This window comes from Desmodus rotundus, chromosome 6 (assembly GCF_022682495.2).
Source record: "Desmodus rotundus isolate HL8 chromosome 6, HLdesRot8A.1, whole genome shotgun sequence".
Lineage (NCBI taxonomy): Eukaryota > Metazoa > Chordata > Mammalia > Chiroptera > Phyllostomidae > Desmodus > Desmodus rotundus.
Window position 1 is genome coordinate 122,626,758 of NC_071392.1, and position 20,128 is coordinate 122,646,885.

General features: G+C 41.0%; 1 protein-coding gene and 1 pseudogene across 2 annotated transcripts in view; one reads left to right on the top strand and one right to left on the bottom strand.

The window, feature by feature from the left end:
* The window catches only part of PAK5 (p21 (RAC1) activated kinase 5), a 270,051-nt gene that overhangs the window by 131,597 nt on the left and 118,326 nt on the right, over positions 1 to 20,128 (bottom strand). The window lies entirely within an intron of this gene.
* LOC112303658 (armadillo repeat-containing protein 1 pseudogene) lies at positions 8,588 to 11,976 on the top strand (annotated as a pseudogene).

Consider the following 20,128-nt stretch of genomic DNA (forward strand, 5'->3'; position numbering starts at 1 on the left):
GATCCTAAAACAAAGTCTCAAGCACAGCGACATTAAGTAAAAGGGCAGGTACAAAGATTGCACCCCCTTCTTTGTTGCCAATGCCTAATGTTTGAAAATGTCAAACTTAAATGTAACAAAATTTTCCAAGATTAAAGAAAACTGGTGGTGTTTAATTTTAATAACCAATATGCATATTGTATTTTGCCTGGGGTACTAACAGCACTCAATAAATAATTTAAAATAAGTCATATAGTGTCTGACTATTCTATGGCTTTTTTTTGTTTTACAGAGTTTTATTGCATGGATTTGATTTAATGGCACATGAGCAGACTGGAGCCCGGATGGCTAGGCAAACAAATAGAATTACTGGTCATTGACAGGGTGTGACTCAAAAATTCCAAGAAAGTTTCCCTTACGGTAATATACATTTTTAACACTGACCTTTTCCTGTGGCTAGATCCCACTATTAAAATATACTTTTTTTCAATTTCCATGTCTAAAAACACTATAAACTCTTCCTCCTAAAACAACCAGCAAAGCTTGACAATTTCTATTGAAATTATGTTCACAGGTGCTAGAAAGCTACTGGAACTAGAGAGGCCTGGATGTTGGAGAGGAGGGATGCGCATGAGGTGACATTCTGAGTTTCATTTCCTCTCAAAGCATTTCCAGATGCAGAAAAACGACAGATCCCAAAGCTCAAATGCCATGCACAGAGCAGAGGCCAAAAGGCTCAAACACCGATTCGAAATTTCAATGGTCTTCTTAGTCTGGGGAGTTCAAATTTGAATAAGCCTGAGGGTGCAAGGTCCTGAAGAAATGGGAAAAGCACTGAGGTGAGCCCCACAATTACATGTGCCACATGACATTCTTGCGGTTCTTTATGTGCTTACAGAGATTTAAGAGGGTGAGTCCATCATGGCATTCCCTTTGCGGGAGGCAGAGGGGTGGGTACCATCTTGCACACAGCTCCTCACCCATTGGAAGGACAACATTGGCCATGTGGAAGGGTCTATGGATTAAGTAGAAAGTCCTGGTTGTGTTCAAGCTCCAGAAGGTAGCTTTATGGATTCTGTGGAAGCAGCTGCCGGGCTGACAGTTATGCTAACTCCATTCCAGGCATTAGAGTGCTAGGGTTTGAATCCCCACTCTTAAGTAAATTACAATCACACTACTTGAAAATGAATAGAAAGGTAAATACTCTTCTTTTTGGGGGTGATGTGATCCCACATTGGTCATTAGAAACCTCCAGAGATTTCACAAACCGACTGAGGAGTTCTGTTCATATAGTCACACTCTCTCTCAAACTTCTGTCTAACCAAAAACAGCTCATGCTGCAATTCAGGCTCCTGCCTCTTACTCTGTTTTCAGAAGGAATAGAAAAAAAAAAAGCCTTGCAATCCGTGAATAACAACATTTTTATACAGAAACCTCAGTTAGCCATTCTCTTGGGAATAAAGTTCCTATGAACAAACTCACTCATGCTAATGATAATTTTTATTTCTCAGACATTTCAGAACGCAAAGCTGCCTATGTTTGCAGCTGCAATGCAGTTTCTGGTAGTGCAAGCGCACGTGAAGATTCCTTACAAGGTACTGTGGAATCCGGAGGATCGATCTTCTGCCTAGTCTTCTCTCTTCTTCTTCTTTTTGTACACATGGATTGCTCAGAGATTTTAAGTTGTGACAGAAGCTGTTTCCTTTTTCTCTTGAGCACCCCTTAGATTACACTCCCTGGCCATGCTTGCAGTCAGGTGTGGTCACATGATTGAGTTCAGGCCAGTGAAATACGGATGACAGCCGATTTACCCCCCTTCTAGGCAGGACCCATACAATTCCCCTGAGTGACTCTCAGCTCTTTCTCCTCACATGCCAGTGAGATAGAGAAACAAGTACATCTTAAGACAGAAGCAGCCTGGTCCCTGAGGGAGCATGTGGAAGGCTGCCAGCCAGGACCATTCATGGTAGATTGTGAGGTAAATGAGAAACACTTTTATTGGACCAGGCCATGGGGAATTTAATTATTTCGTTACAGAAGTTAGCCAGCGACCATTACGGAGAGACTGGAGCCAGGATCTGCAGGTTGTTAAGGGTGCATTTACTCTCTGGAAATAGACTACCTGGGTTCAGGTCATGGCCCTGCCACTGGTACCAGTTATGCGACTCTGGGACACTCCCGAAGGATTCTGGCTCCTAAATGAGTATGCGGAAGGCTGCTGGACTGGAACTCATGTTGTACTTGGAAATGAAGGATAGAAAACACCCATTGCATCAAGCCAATGGGAATATGGTAGTTGTTTATTATGGTGGTTTGCCTGCTCCGACGATATCAGGAGGCATGGAAGATATGAAAGTCAGGGAGGTGTGGCAGGCTTCGAGAAAGGGCAGTGTTCAAGGTTTGGAAATGTGCAAAAGGAAGCTATTGATAATATGTCAGTTTTATTTATCATGAATAATTTGGGCAGATATGTTTGCTAAGCAGCATGCTGACACTCTTTTCCCTCCTCCTAGGGACATGCATGCAGCATCCTGAAGGACTTATTTTTCCTTCTATAAACACATCTCTGTTCTCCACCCCTTTCAAAAAACTAATGACTGAACTGATTGAACTTATTCATGTCCAGTGTTTCTTCAATCAGGAATTAGCATTTTTCTTGACAGTAATTTGAGGACGTTTGGGATGGGGTGGGTAGCATGCCTTCTGTGGCAGACACCCCTCTGTCTGGGAAGCTGCTGGACAGAGGATGTACCTCAACTTTCTTCCCTCCTCCTCCTAGGAGCCCCCACCAGCCCCAACCTCTCAGGGTTACAGACACATACTCCCCTTCCAGCCCTTCATCGAATCTCTTTCCTTCCTGGGACAGCTTGGTCCTAACGTCTCTAATCTTAAGCCAGCTCTGACCTTGCCCATCCATAACACTGGCCCCATGCTTTGGACGAATGTGGCTTTAGGGCACACTGCATAACATTTAAAATTTTCTAGTTGGGTAAACTTTATGTTACTTAAGTTCTTGCTGACACGGATTTCTCATCTGACAATGGTATTATGGGTTCAGTTGTGTCCCCTCCCCCCAAATTTATATGTTGAAGATCTAACCCCCAGTGCCTCAGAATATGACTTTACTTGGAAGTGAGGTTGTGACAATGTAACAGTTAGTTAATTTGGGAGCAGCAGTGGGAGCCCGAATCCAATATCACTCACTGTTGTCCTGGAAAGTGGAAACGTGGACACAAAGACAAACACAGGGAAAACACCAAGGACAGGTGAAGTCAGAGAACTACAAGCCACGTAATGCCAAAGACTGCCAGCAAACCACCACGGGCAGGGGACAGCTTTCCCTCTCAGCTCTCCAAAGGAACCAACCCTGCCGACAACTTCACCTCCGATAGTTCTAGCCTCCAGAACGGTTGGGCAATACATTTCTGTTCAAGGAATCCTGTTTGTGATATTTTGTTATAGCAGCCCTAGTGAATTAACTCAAAGGGAACAATACTGTCCATATAATTGGCTGTTTTGAGGACTTCGAGAGGTAATACTTACGATGCTCGTAACAAGTGCTTAATGAATGTCACGTGTTAGTGCTATTTGAGCTACTGCTTATTCAGTAAACACTCCCTCTGTCGATTGTGGCATCTGTGTTCTGAAGTGCAGCCCCACTCTCTTCCTGCACTATTTTCATCCTTGCCCTTAAAGTTTCTGATGAAAAACTCCATTATGTTGGAACCTATGCCCTTGATTAGCAAACTTTGCTACATGCAATGAACAATAGTCATTGATCTTTCATATTGCTTTTCTTTGAGCTAAATGGGCCTTGCTTTTTCCTTAAGGAGTCTTAATGCCTTAACGTTTAAATCAGCCCTGTAGTGGGTAAGAGAGGCTCTTTGAGTCCTTCAGTAAAAGAACCTGTCATGGCACCGCAGGAGCCGAGATTCCAGAGTGATGCGTGGGACCACCACGTGAGCTATTTATTCTGTGTGTTCTGCCCAACCTGATATCGGCCCTTCTCTGCCCCGAGAGGCTGACCCGTGTGAACCACTTGGCCACTCCCATGGTGACTGGTGTCTGGATGGCTTGGGCCACTGGGGGAGACACTGGCAGAGGACATGAGGGTAGCAGGAGACACAAGTTGGGGTACTTCTTCCCTTCTCCCCTCCTGCTTCAGCACTTTGCCTCCATGATCACAGTGCCTGAAAAAACACTTGCACTCCTTATCCCCTTAGGCCTAGAGACAGTGAAGTTCCTGAGGCCCTCACCATCTTTTTTGCTTGCTTCCTTAATCCTTAGGTGTCCCTTGCATTGAAGTGTCTTCATCTGAACCACCTGAGGTGGATTCTCTTTCTTACCTGTACCCTGGCCCATGCATTCCTGAAGTTAGAGATTGTCCCTGAAGCAGATCCTGAGGCAAGGAGTGGGTGCAAGGAGTTTATTTGGGAAGTACAGGAACCACTGTTAGGGCAATAGGGGGTTGTTACATTCGTTTGGGGGAAGAGAGCTAATTAGGGCTGAGTTAGTTAGCCAGTTAAACAGCATGTGACCGAGGCTCAGTCCTGCTGAGGAACTCTGAGAAAAACTGTCAAACGTGCCTCTGAATTATCTTACCTGAAGGGGGAAGGAGCTACCTGTCCCCTCCTGAGAGGTCCATGGGTGGAGAGCTACTCCTGGGGGTGTTAGTCACCAGAACTGCCAGCCTATCTTGTCCCAGGCTGCACAGCCTTGCTCAGGATGGAAGAGAGAGCCAGCGGCCCCAGGCTCAGCGCATGCATGTGGGTGGTGCTCAGAGACTGGCTACAAGTCTACATATTCTTCCTTTTAGATATACTGCCAGTATCCTCATTCTAGAGGAGCTTCAGTCACATCTTCCCCACTGGATATTATCGAATGACACACCTACCTGGAGTTTGTCATTTTCCATCTCGCTGATACACTACTTCTCCTTTCCACTTACGCTTCTTTGTGCTTTTCTTCACTGAATTTTATTCTGACACTTGCAATTTTACCATGTCATTTTGAATTCCGATTTTCTCCATACTGAATATACTGCTCCATACTGCATACTGAAAATAGTACTTCATGTGATTCTCGTGATCTAGGGGCTACTTCAGATAGTCACCAGTTAGGGTTTCCCCAGGTTTCATGTGTTTCAAAAGCATGGGGCTAGACACATAAATATATGGTGATTAATTTCAAATGCTGCAAACTGTGGCTCCAGATATGGACACACATATTTTGGGGTCACTTCGGTGGGCCACTTATCCATTCAATTAACGTTTATGCTGTGTCCACCAGACACCCCAAACTGAGAATATACTGGTGCACAGAACAGGGTCTTGGGTCTCAGGAGCAGTCAGGCAAATAAATATATAAATTAAGTAGAGTGTGACAAGTGCTTGGATGCAGAGACGCCTGGGAAAGGATATGGGTGTGCCTGTGTGTGTGTGTGTATGTGTGTGTGTATGTGAGAGAGAGAGAGAGAGAGAGAAGGAGTGAATATCTGTTCTGAAACAAACATTAGGGTCAACTAAGTCTGAGCTGAGATGGGGGTGTGTGTGTTAGGGGTGCTGGGGAGCAGGGGCTTGGAGCAGGATGTTACAAACATTTAAACAGACACAAGGTGAGAGAGGCAATTGGGGGGTGGAAGCAATGTGAAACCTGCAGGAGCACCGCCACGGGGGCGAGGAAGGGGAAAGACGCAGGGTCCGCAGAGGGCACACTTCACTGGCTTCCTGCCTTCCAACTAGACTCCTGAGAGCCCCATGAAGAGCCAGTGAAGTGTTTTGCTTCAAATTCTGCTTTCCCCGCCATGTGTGCTTTGTGTCATTTAGGAGATGATAGCTCATTCTCTTTGAACTTGAGCAGCTTCTTCAAAAGGGAATTGAGATGATTCTAAGTCTTTTAGGAACAGAGAGAAGATACCAGTGTGTTTACAAAACCAGTAAGTAACCGTGACTCAGGGTGCCCCTGCTTCTGCTGCTGTTTGTCTGTCCGTGGCAGGCACAGGCTCTCAATGCTTCGGTTTTCTTCTCTGGTGCTGAGAGCACCCCTCTCTGCCCAGTGATGGCCCCTGCCTCTTAGTCTCGCAGCAAAGCCAGGTTCAGGGAACCTCAGAAACACTGGTAATCCCCCTCTAACATACCGGGGAGTAGAAGCTCACAGAGCTTGTGCACAGGATAGAAATGAGTGAGCAGAGTCACTTAACCACCACAACCTTGGATTTCCTTGCCTCAGTTTCCCCATCAGCAAAAAAAAAAAACAAAAAAAACCCAAAACTATCCAGGATTACTATTAAAAGTGTTATCATATGGAAACGACTTTGCCTGGCAAATATGAGTGCTATCTAAATTTTAACTACTCACTTTTTCTAGTCAGTCCTACGAAGTGATGATTGCTAAGTGATGAGAGTCTCAAATGGGTATAAAGTACAGCTGCGTCACTACAGACAAAGTCCCATCACTGCAGGTGCAGTGACAACGCGGACTCAGTCCCATCGTTTTAGACGTGCATTCTGAATCATTAGAAAATAGTTCCCTCAGACTCACAACTTCATTGATACCAAAGTGATATTTCAAACTGCTCCCAAAGGGCCAGAGGCTTTTATTGCCTTTACTTCTTATAATTAAGGTCTGCAGGTGCATATTTGTCTTCTCAGGTACTGCTTCATTTGTTTTCTGAGTCAGGAGGTGTCACTGCTCTGTAAACACCCACCCCACGGCAGGAGCCCTGGGAGGTTCTGTCTGCCACATGCCCCTCCTCAAACTCCCTTCAGAAAGAGGAGGAAATCAGGATGTAGAATAAACTCACCAGCCCTTTGCATCCTTTCATTCCACGGACAGCCTAATTATCTACTCAGACAAATACCATTTACCTGTAATCAGTGTTAGATGAAGGTCAATAGCAGATGGACATCCAATTGATTTTAAACAGACTCTTAATTGTTTCTCCCTCTTTAGCCTTCTCCTTCCCTTGTGTCTGTATCTGGCAGTGTAACTCTCGCTTGGGTTCCCTAAGCCCCTTGCAACTTCACCAAACCAACAATTATGCCTCCCCCCCAGCTTCATGCGTTTCACCATTTGAAACCTCGCAATGAAACTTCCAATAAACGAGGGACATCATGAAAACTGGCTTGGAGACAACTATCTTTGGTCACTTGGACTAGATCAGGGGTGTCAAACTCATTTGCATCAGGGGCCACATCAGCCTCACAGTTGCCTTCAAAGGGCCGAATGTAATTTTAGGACTGTATAAATGTAGCTACTCCTTAACTATGAGCAAGGAGCTCATTGCTGCTGCTGGGGAGAAACAAGGTGCTGGGCAGGATAAAACAAGGTGGAGGGCTGGATTTGGCCCGTGGGCCTTGTGTTTGCCATCTGTGGACTAGATAAATGGATTATTCAGTTTCCAAGTCCTTATCCAAAATGACTTTTTGATCCCCTTCATCCCATAATTGCTACTTTGGGGTTTGAAATACATGAGAGTAGTTTAACAACCAATTCTTTCTTGAGTATTTCTATGAATTCATGTGTAAACCCATGTATGTGCATACTTATAGTCATGTGTAGAGATAACTAGAACATATCTGAGCTCTAGGCCATTTCTATGGTCTGCAGGTAGTAAAAGCTTATAGAGACCTCTCTATACAGATGCCCCCCACCCTTTTTTGAGCACAAGATGCTCTATTCTAGATCTTTGAAAAAGCACACCTGACTCCACCCTTAATAAACTGTCCTCTTTGCCTAGTGAGCTAGCCACAAATATCATATAAATAGGTGGCTATCTGTAAGTGAAAGACTTAGGTCAGTTGATAGAAAAATTGCCAGCAGTTCTGCCCCTGCTCAGAAAGACGGTGGGGGGCTGTGGTCATAAGAGGAGGAATCCTGACGGCAGCCAGAGTCCTGTGGTGGGCAGGCTCACCATCGCACATCTAGAACGCCCCCGCCTGGCGTTTGTGGTGGCTGCTCGCAGTGTGGACTGCCAATTCCCAAAGAGAGTGCTTTCTGATGAAACATTGGTCAAGGGTGACATATCATGTCACCTTTGAAAGGAGAAGTAGGTTGTCTTAAGTTAGGTTCCCCCAGGAGGAAGCCTCAGGACTAGGACTTGAGTGTAAGTAGTTTATTTGTGAGGTAGTCCCAGGAAGCAAGGGAAGTAGGATAGTGATTCAGGCAAAGGAAGCTGCCGACACAAGCTGAGTTCATGAGCAAGTTACTGCTGTGGGCAACTGGGTCTCAAGCTTGCTGGGGACCTGTGGAAGACACCTGTTCCCCACATTTCACCTAGGAACTGGGAAGCTGCAGTATTTATCCATCAATGCTTGTCCATCCTTGGCTGAGAGATGTTCCCAGGGGTATTAGTTCCTCACCACTTCTGTTTGCTTCCCCTTCCCCCCACATAGAGGCTTCATAGCCAGAAAAGGCCACAGGGACACAGGCAGGGCAACAGCAGCATCTGTATGCCCTACAGCTGCCCCATGGAAACATACACTCAGACAAGCCTAAGAAGAGATGAACTTGTAGATGTTTCAAATACAGGGGAAAACCCACAGAGTTACAACAAACTGAGTAACATCTGAACCAAAAGGTGGATGCACTTGATTACTGAGGATGCTTAGATGGTGATGGGAAAGGTGAGCAAAGGAAGAGGGAGGGTAAAAAAGAAATACTGTTCTTGGAGTTACAAGTCCTCCAAAGGCCTTAGGGAACTCTGTCACCAAAATCGTAGACCTTATAGAAAGAAAAGGACCTATGATCACCTCTCAGCCACCCATCCAATCAGTAACGTGTTAACTGAATGGCCCGCATTTGGCAGGATTTAAATGGAAAACCACCTTGTTTTCCTTCAGCCACTCCAAAGGCAGCATCTTTTACATGGATCTCCACTCCTACACTGCACAAAACTTTGTGAAGACATCACAGACTTCTGGTCACTCTCAGTCTTAAGAATCACCCAATTTTAATAATTACAATTTACAAATTAAGTCACAAATCCAATTCTATTATTTACAGGGAAAGGAAAAAGGAAACCACATAACAAGTCCTCTTATATTTTTCATATCCAAAGAATTTTGCTCATTATTTCATTATAGGACTTTTAACAGCACCTCATATTCATTCTGTAATTTATTTTATTTGAACAAACACTTTTTGGAGGTCATTAATTTTGACTTTTGGTTTAAAAATAATACTTGTGCCCTGACTGGCATGGCTCAGTAGGTTGGGCATCATCCCACAAACCGAAAGGTTGCCGGTTTGATTCCCAGTCAGGGTGCATGTCCGGGTTGTGGGCCAGGTTTCTCTCTCACACTTATGTTTCTCTCCCTCTTTTTCTCCCTCCCTTCCCCTCTCTCTAAAAAGAAATAAATAAAATGTTTAAAAAATAAAAACAATACTTATCTTCAAAAGGTTTGAAAAGTGATCACAAGCATCGACTGTGTCTCACCTTGAAATGGGGCTGCTATTTAAAGTGGCTAAAATTGCTAAGCTAACCTTACTGTGTGGATTCAAGTTTAAGTTCATGCACAAAGAAATCAGTGAACCCGCCCCTGTACATGCATCATTTGTTCAAATTCTGCTTACGATACATTCTCCCGGAGAAGTAGTATTTAGTAATCACTCATTCTATTAAGGTCTTGAGCATATTTTAACACATCATGTAAAATAAAACAGCCAGATAACAGGACCTGTTCCCCCAGTATTGCACCAACTTGACATTAATGTCAAAAAATACTAAAGCCACACTCCTTGTGTGAGAGCAACTAGGAAGTTAAAGATCATTGTTGCATTCCCCCTCTTAAATTACTTGTTTGTATAACATCTTCCACCCTAAAATGGAAATACAGTCCCAAAACATGATTCAGAAGTATTAGGACTCCATCTTTGCCACTGTATTTGTAGAGATTTATCTATGAAGCCTATTAAAGAGTCGACATAATTTTATTTCAACTGGAAGTTAGGCTATGTTTTATTCCATGGATACACTTCCATATAATATGATTGAAATGCAAGTATTTGATACCAAAGGAATTCTAATTCCATAGTTTTTGGAGTAGCTAATTTAATTCTATTTATTTAGTTATTTTAGGGGGTGGTAATAAAAAGCATTGAGAATTACTCATAACCCCAGTACTTACACACTCATGATGTCTTTTCACATAGTTGTAAAATATACGTTAAAACTCTGGAAATGTGGGCCCTGATTGGGTAGCTCAGTTGGTTAGAGTGTCATCCTGATACACCAACATTGTGGGTTCGATCCCCAGTCATGGCACATACAATGAATGCATAAATAAGTGGAACAACGAATTGATGTCTCTTTCTCTCTCTTCCTAAAATCAATCAATTAAAAAAATTAAAAAGAATTATTTTTAAGAGTTATCTTTAGAAGGAATATTACATTTAAAAATCTTTGGAAATGTGTAATTATGACATTCAGAAAGACTTAGGTGTGTGTGGTAATGACAAAGCTCTGAAACTGGGAGTCTAGATGTTCTCCTGGAAAGAGTGTGAGTTCCACACGGGTCAACACTGGCTCAGCAGCTGTGTGAACCTGGCAGACAAATACCTAATTCGTCTGTTTAAAAAACAAGGAAATACCCTCCCCATCTCCCCACCAACACACAAACTCACAAAACCAACAGTCTGTTCTGTAGGTTTACTAAAGGAAGCAATGCTAATTCCTCTCTTACTGGCAAATCAGAATCAATATCATAACATCTGCCTACCTATTCTATGTACTGTGCAACCTGAGTGAATTAACATCTGGTCCCACGAATGAAAAATGAGTCCTTTGCAAGGAGAGATGTAATTGACCATTTGTGAAAGTAATCGATATTTTTCAGAAAAGGGATAAAAGTGACTAATTCTTTGTAAATCTATCATTATTCTTGATAATCTAGGAGTGAGATAATACCTTAATGCTCTGCAAGTGATGCTCTGGAACAGTAGGGAAAGGAGAAACTGATTTGACTTTTTAATTCTCCCAAATGAAGAAGTCAGCGTAGAAATGAGAGCATACTGCAGTAGTTTCTCTCTCTCTCCCTCTGTAATTAGTGGAAACTTGTCAGTAATGTAGCATTTCAAAGAAGTCACACATAGATATGTTACTACATTGCAATCATATACTTACAAACTAAAACCAAAAAGTGTATTTGAACAAATGAGTCATGCAACTTTCGAGTCATATAACTTTTAGTTCATTAGTACTTTATAAAAATATACATTAAGACTAACTTCCTATGAAACTACATCAAGGATTTGGACTTCCGGTCAAGATGGTGGCAAGGTAAACACAGCTCGCATCTTTGCACAACCACATCAAAATCACAACTAAACTATGGAATAATCCTCATTTAGGACCATTACAAACTGAGCTGAATGGAAGTCCTACAACCACAGAATTAGAGAAGAAACCACATCGAGACTAGACTACAACTCCAGGTGAAACAAAATTGCTGGCCTCTGAAATCTATACATTCTATCTTCCAACATGGCAGACAGTGATAGTTTCAATGAAATACATTCATGTGGAAGGAAAGCTTAGTTTCTTCTGAGAACTACAAACAAATGTGGCAAAAGAGTGGTTTTGCATATAGATTGTCTTGACGGTATGTCTTGGAGAAATCTATGGGAAGAGGCTTTGTTAAAAATTAAAGGTGTTATTACTAGCTTTACTTTCCAAATGGCTATTCAAAGATGTGTGGTGCGAATCCATTCAGATTTGAAAGCACAGGCTTTGGCATCAGTGATAATATCAACCAGGTTATGAAGGCTCAGCAAGTTCTGAAAAGTGAAAGTGGAGAAGAGATGCTGGTTTCATTCTAGGATATGGCTATGGAAGTAAAACAGAGCACAGAGCTGCCCAACTAATTACCTGCCTGAGGATGAGAGCCCCATGAAGGAGCAGAACAAAGCAGTGTCCTGCCTGGGTGGCTCCTACCCGACCTGTGGGGCTAGCTGGCTGAGCACAGCTGCAAACTTTTTATCCAGATCGTTACACCACTGACTTCAGTTTGGGGTGCAAGGCTATGTGAATGAACAAGGGGCCAGTTCTCCATTGTTGAGGTAAACTGTCAAGTGCAAATTGCAATAAGTCATCATGAAAAGTTTTTAGATTACATGATTATGCATGCTGCATTTTACGTTTTATTGGACATTTTGCCCCACTAAGTGGTAAAAAAGGACAGACGCTACAGGTAGAATTGCTTTGTTTATGAGGTATTTTGATTTTGTTTTCCTTCATTTAATTACCTCACTTTAAAAAAAAGTGTGAGTCCACAGTTAAACCAAATATATATATACAGCTTCGCATTTTACTTTACACAAACGACTTGACTAGGAGAACTCATTTTGTCCTCAATCCTCAGAACCAATGTGAAGAGGTTTTTTAGTTCAAGTTGTGCATGAAATTACTGAACACTGTTCTCTGCTTTTCTTCATGAAAAATACCTGCTTTGGTACTCTTTACTGAGAGTTGAAACCATCTCTCATTATCCCCCTTTTGTGCCTTTTAAAAATTTTTGCTAATGATGTTTATGGAATAGCCATTACTAATGATATTTCATGAATTTAAATATATTCATTTGAGTGTAGCAGTCCCCTAAAAAAATACAATTCTAGAAAGAAAGAGGGGGGGGAGGGAGGGGGAGGGAGGAAGGAAGGAAGGAAGAAAATACATTAGTGCACTCATGGAAGCTTTTTGAATGAGCTGTGTTCAACAAATTATATTTTCTAAAGCAATGCCTCTATATAACTTATCATTTCAATCTAATGCAAATAACTGAATGACTGTTGTATAAATTTATGATTGTCATAAATCTTTGGAATTATAGATTTTTTCAAATCTCATTATGTATAGAACATGCCTTCCATCAAGGACCTTTATTTCTTCTAATGTTTCTTAGAACAGGTTGAATCATATAGGATCTATTAGCTATATGATATCTAATTGAATATGGAATATACTACTTAAACTTTAAGGTTTTATATTCCGGTGGTTGTATTTTTATTTTAAATGATATGTTTAATGAGGAATTTGTAATAAATAAAATGAACTGATAGTTCCAAAAACCTCATTAAACAATTTCTATAAATCAGTTGCAGCCCATAGTTTTAAGTTCTGGGACACAGCTATGGCTGTGTGTGTGTGTGTCTGTGTGTGTGTGTGTTTAAAGAGGTAAGTTAAGTTTGGGAACAGTCATGGGGATTTAACTGGGCTTCCTCTTCTGTTGTTAAAATAAGCATTTTATTAAATTAAAACATACATGAAGTACACAGGGTGCACAGGTTAGTGAATGTTCACAAAGGAAACACGTTCTTGAAGCCATAGTACAGATCTGATCAAGGAGAAAATCACCTCCAGCCTCCCTCCAGCTGTGACTGAGTCATCAGCTCCACCAAAGATCAGCCACTATCCTGACTTCTTTCATCAGAGAGTCATTCTGCTTGATTTTGAACTTTACATGTATAGAATCACACAGCCTGTCTTCTTTTAGGTCAAGTGCCTTTGATGCAACATTACATCTGTGAGATTTATTCATGCTGTTGTATGCCACATTCTTTCATATTGCTATTATTCCATTGTATAATTATACCACAATTTATTCCAATGTTGATGGGTGTATTTGGGCTGCTTCCAGTTTGAAACTATCGGAAATAATGCTGCCATGAATGTTCTAGTACTTGTCTTTCGGTGAACACATGTAACGATGCACTACTGTTGGGTATACAGATACCTAAGAGTGGAGTTGCTAGGTCAAGGGTATGTGTATATGGCTTTAGTACATAGTTATATTCTGCTTTCCAAAGTACATGTACAATTTACATTCCCACCAGCAGCTTATGAATTGCTCGCATCCTCATTCACACTTGTTATAGTCAATCTTTTTCACTACAGTCATTCTGGTGGGTGTGTAGTAGCATCTCACTGTGGCTTTATTATGCATTTCCCTAATGATTAATGAGTATGAGCATCTTTCACATGCACTGACTGTTTGGATATTCACTTTTGTGATATAGCTGCTCAAGTCCCTTGTCCATTTTCCCATTGGATTATCTCCCCTTTTCTTACTCATTTGATGGAGTTCTTTATAAATTCTGGATAAAAGTCCCTTGTGGAATATATGTATGTGTATATTGAAATATTTGCTCACACTCTATAATTTTCTTACACTATCTTAATATTGCCTCCACCAAGGTCATGTATATGTTCTTCAAAGCTTAGCCACACAATCCTTCTGTAACAGATTTGTGTGTATTGCCAACAGGGTCCAAATGCCTTAGAGAAGGGAAGTTCAATGGCCTTTACAGCCTTTGCTTCTAAAGGACAACAGATCTTAGCCACTACAAGGAACTAAAGAAAACTCAAGAGAAACTGATCCACCAACTATAGCAGTTCAAGCATCTACTGAAGGACTCTTTCTAGCAAATGCTATCTTGCTGTTATTCAAAACAAACTGATTCAAAAGGGTACTATTAAAAAGTATACCACTTATTTATATAGAAAAGCAAAATACCTACTTTTTCTCTGTTGGTAACTCTTAAGTTCTAAAAGAATCCAAGTTCTAAGAAAAAAGAAAGCAAAAACCTCCAAATGCTTAGCACACACATTTAGAAAATTTCACTGACCAGTGTTGTCCAGTAGAAATGTAATGCAAGCCACGGGTTTATTCAAATTTCCTGGTAGCCACATTAAAAATACAAATAAATCAGGTGGCATTAATTTTAATAATATATTTTATTTAATGTAAAAGATTCAAAATATTTTTATTTGGACATATGGCCCTAGCCACATTTCAAGACCTTAATAGCCACATATGGCCAGTGGCTATCATATGGAGTATAAACACAGTAGCCTCCTTCATAAATATTATAATTTACATATCTACAGATCAACCTATTTTGTAGTCATATTATAGCCACATATTTAAAGAATAATGCAGTGGTTCTCAACATGTAGCTTCTGGACTTTTCACCCAGGTATCACTTTGGATTTTTAGAAATGCAAACTCTCAATACTACCACAGAATCAGAATCTCTGGGGGTAGGTCTGACAACCTGTGTCTCTGTGATCTTTGACGTGTGCTCCAGAGCCCTGGGAGGAATGGGGTTATTTCTTTTTTAAACAATGATATTGGCTCTGTGGCACAATGTTTTACATATACTGTCGTGTCTGAAGTGGAGTGTTGTCAGTGAGGGGGTGGTTCCCTCACAGTTAGGTTCCCCGCTCACACATTCCAAGTGAGACCTCTCTCATGGCCGGGTTCTCTCTGCAGCAGACATGTGGGAGAAAGATGTCTTTGTCTGCTGTTGATTCCCAATTGCCATAGGCATCTATTAAATTTGCAGAAGCAAAGACTTGGGCCTACCCAGAAATAATCAGAGCAAGGAAACTGTATTACAGAGGGAAGGAAATAACTGCTTTCTCCTTATTAGCTCTGTATGAATAAAGTGAATATATAAAGAGGTGCTGGAAGAACCTTTATTTTTTAAAAACATTCATGTCTGTGGCTCAAGATATATAATATGGGAGACCCAATTTTATTAGATTAATATCTCCTCAGAGGCAGGGAGTTACTCACTGTGATAAACCCAGCCCCTAACACTGTGCCAGGCACCTGGCAGGTTCATAACACATGTTTGTTGAATGAATGGATGGCTGCTTGAGAAGCCCTTCTCCACGTCTCAGATTTTGGTTTAGAAAATCCGTTGGCTTTAAATCAGTCTTGCCATCTAAAAGCTCATATGGAAGACATGTGGTTTTCAATGGAAATTCTTAAAATGGGTTAGAATATAAACCCCATAAGGCTAAGGTGTGTGTTTGGTTCACTACTGAATCCCTAGCATTTAGAACATTGCCCATAATATTATAGGTGCTCAAGTAATATTTGTTGAAAGAATAAGTTTTATCTTTTAAAAAATTTCTTTATAGCCTTCTTCTCTCTGCCTTCTACACATGGCCATGGAAACCCACCTATTGTTGTGTTTATCCAAGCTATTTGATTTGCCTGCAATGCCTACCATCTCGCTTTCTCCAAATCTACTGAGATCCCACCAGTCTTCCCCACCCAGTGAAAGTCTTCCCCTCCCAGGAAGGCTCCCAGAGGCTCACGGTTGTCTGAGTCTCCACAGTCATGTCTAAGTCTCCTAACTTCTACCCCACTCAACCCAACAGTCACTAACATGATGCCTTTTGTTTATTCTTTTTGCATCATTGCATTTCATAAGCTTTCTCTTGCCCTATAGACTCTGGCTTCTTGAAGACTGGAACCATGGAATACACTTAGTTAGATTTTTTTTTAAATCTTCCCCACACATAGCCTCATAGTTAGAACATATTAGACATAATTAGGACTTGACTGAAAAGAGAAGCTTTTAAACAATATTTTTGGCCCAGAACAGTCCTAGTTTACTACTGTAATCCTGGTATAAATGTTAACAGCTCTCCTTTTTATTCTCAAACCAGTCCTCATTTGGACAATAAATTATATGTTTTTCCAAGTAATGACCAACATTGATATAATAAAACATTGTCCATAAAGGGTCTCTAAGCTCTTGACAACAGCCCATGATGTGGGAACTGTTTGGCCTTTGTGATCAATTGGCAGTACAGTGCCTTTGCTACTTACTATATTTACTGGGACTTGTAAAAGAAGAAAATAAATTAGATAGTATGGCAAGTTGGATAGGTGGCTTGATTAATCTTTTCAGAACCCTCAACATACTGTTTAAAAACCTTTCTGATAAGAGAAGGAAAAAGTGGTGTAAACTCTAGCTGCATATTGTCTTATTTTATACTTTTAATGTCTTTTCACATATGATTTATTTGGTGTTTACAACATTCCTCTTAAGTGTCAATAGATCAGGGTGGTAGATACTAATTCCTATTTTAGAAATAAAGAAAAACAACTTTTCTTTATTTCATGTCATTTGGCTAGCCAGAAAGAGAAGTTAGAATAAAGCTCATTATTTTATATGCTAACTGTACACATCCTTTCCCCCATTAAAATCCATGCTTTTTAGTTATTCTTCCACACCTGAAGACACTCACTTGCCTTTCCCTTAAAAATGAAAACACTACTTGCACAGATCAAAGAGAACGTCATTCAAGAAATGTTTGTAGGCATGGCATTTGGTATGCTTCCTAAACCCAGGGGTAATACTGATCATATTTTCCATTGACCTCACACTTTCCACTTTCTTCGAATGCCACTCATTTTCTTTCATATCAAACTTGTAGGCAGACACAAGGTGTTTTCACAGTGCTTCACTCTGTACTCAGAAACATCAAGAAGTGAGCTCAAGACTGCATTGCAGGCTCAACGGGATGCAACCAAAACCTACTGGGGTCACCTGACTCCCAAATCAGGTGCATTTGATTCTGCCAAATGAAAATTAACTGAAATAAAATGCCAAACTTCCCATGAAACTTGTCATAAGACTTAATGTGCCTTTAAAAAAACATATAAAAATAATTGGAAGTTGACACAAAAGTCATCTTCCAGTTTTTCCTATCTTTCCTAGGTTACAGATGAGTGAGGTAAGTGCTGAGTAGTTTTATATTTTGAGTACTATGTGAAGACGTGCCTAAAACTTTCAGTTAGGAACAAAGTCTTTAGGAAGGTAGGTGAGAGTGTCAGCCATGGGCTGTGACAACACAACACCCAGCTCTGCATCCCCTGTACTTCAACCAGATCTCTGGCTCTCGCACTCCATGCCACATAAGCCAGAAGCTGCATAAGCAACTAGGACTCATACATGTGTTTGGAATACACAGTCTTGATTTTATCAGCAGAAGCCCTTCCAGGCTGAAGGACTGAGTATGTGCTTCCACTTCTCCAGTTACTCCTTCACCTCTACTACAGACACTCTCCCCTTTTGACCACTTTCTATCCGAAAGAACAGATGCTGAATAAAACAGGCTGGGAGCTCTATTATGGTCCTTTCCAATTGCTTCCTGTGGGGGCAGCACTTGCCCCGGGGGCATGAGAAGCAATCTGTGTGGTAGCACAAATATCTAGTGGCGGAGAAACAGACTGTGATACCTGTTTCCCTCCACTAAGTCTATTCATTGGGGAACTATAAAAAATATTAAGCTTGTGAGTGAAGGGAGAGGGTTTGTCTATTTTTTTTTTTTAATGTTCAGAGACTAGGATACTGCAGAGAAAGGTATGGGACCAGTATAAACAGTAATGCTCTCCAAAGCCCCACTGTTTTAAGTTGCTAGGTTTTATGGAAAACTCCAAATGTCTACGATGGCTAAAAGAACTCCTATTTCATAGGTGGGAAACCTGGAAGACTTGGAAAAATTGGATGATCATGCCACATGGGGAAGCAGAATGCCTTTATCTCCATACATACATGTATTTGCCTTGGAGACATCACATGTTGGAGAGGAATGGAAGGAATTGACCTTCAAGGGGTCAGTTCCCCTTTCTCTCACACCTGTGGCAAACAATGTCCTTGAAAATCTCCTTTAAATTACTCAGAGGTCATCTCTGAGCTGCAGAACTCCCTGTACCAACCCCTGCTGCCCATTTAGTTATTGATGTTCTATTCATTGCACAGAGAACACAGAAATCTCCACTGTTTACAGCTATAAAACCACCCCCTGGCTCATGAGACAGACCATTCATTGCCAGCACCCTAGAAGGCTCCTGTGTACCTTCTAGAGTTCTATAACATAAACTAGTTTTTGAGTTCTCAAACCACAATTTAGTTTTGCCTGTTTCTGAACGCCATACAAATGGAGTCACAAATACATACTTTTAGACGTCTGGCTTCTTTTGCTCAACATAATGTTTGTGAGATTCTCCCATGTTGTTTTATCAGTAGTATGTTCTCTTCATTGTTGCACAGAGAATGAACAGACCCAGGTTTATTTATCATTCTTCTGTTGATGAACATTTGGCTTGTTTCCAGTTTGGGACTATTATAAATAGATGCGTTAAGTACTAATTTTCCTTGGAAATAAATCTAGGGTGGCTATTGGTGCATCATAGTGCAGCTTTGTTGAGATTCTGAGTTGTTTGCATGTTTCCATGTTACACACACATACAATATCTTTGTATGTTTGTATGTTAAAGCCTGAAGCTTTATCAATACAGTATCCACTAGGCTTTTAATTTTTACTAGGGGGGAAAATTCCAAGCAAAAAACCCAGAAAACAAAAGCAAAAATAAGACAAAAGTTATTTTCCTTGACACACAATAATCAAATTGCCATGCAGATAGGATTTACTTTCTGAAATTCATCAGTCTCAAGCTATCAATACATGTTGTTCATTTGAACTTGTCTGCAGGCGAGATTAAATTTGAAAATGTGGTTTGATTTCCTCCACAATCAGGTTCTTCAGGTTGCCTGAAAATGTGGTTTGATTTCCTCCACAATCAGGTTCTTTGTTGTTTGCATATTTGTTTGTTTTTAATAAATCAATGTTTAAAATCTGGCAGATATAATATCAGAAAACTCCAGCTTTCAAGTTTCCCTTTATGAAATTAGATATCTAGTCAACTTGTACTACATTCCCGAAGGGAAACAACAGCCTGGAGTTAAGTGCCACTGGTTTAGAAAGGCACAACCCACCCTGTCTGCACAGTTCCAACCACCACCTGTTTCTTATACTGCCTAGTCTCTGTGGGCACGAGAACCCCATGGCTTATCAGTCAAGTTCATTCACATTTCTCTCCTTGAGATTACGGGGGTTTGGTAATTCCAAAGGTAAGAGTATTCCATACAGTCAATAAGTTGTCTTTTTTACACATCCAACTATGAAATATGTGGAAATCTTTCTCAAAGTACTATACACGAGCCTGCTTCCAAGACAGCAGAAATAAGAGGGGCAGCTCAGCATACGCTGAATCTCAGTATTAAATGTCCGTGAGAAAATGCATGGAGAGGAGAGCCAGGGAGCTTGTTTTGACTAGCGAAACTTCACTCAGGATATGCATCCACAGGCCAGTCTTCTGATCATCATCTATTAACCATGTGAGCAAGATATCCGACAATGAGAAAAGCAGCCCCTCTGATCTGTTCAATTAAATGCTTCCTGGGCCAAACCCAATCCCATTATGATTGGTGCACTGGACACTTACTAATTGCATTTAATAATATTCATGCTGCCAAAGTTACTTCATTTTGGTAGTATGCATTTTAGGTAA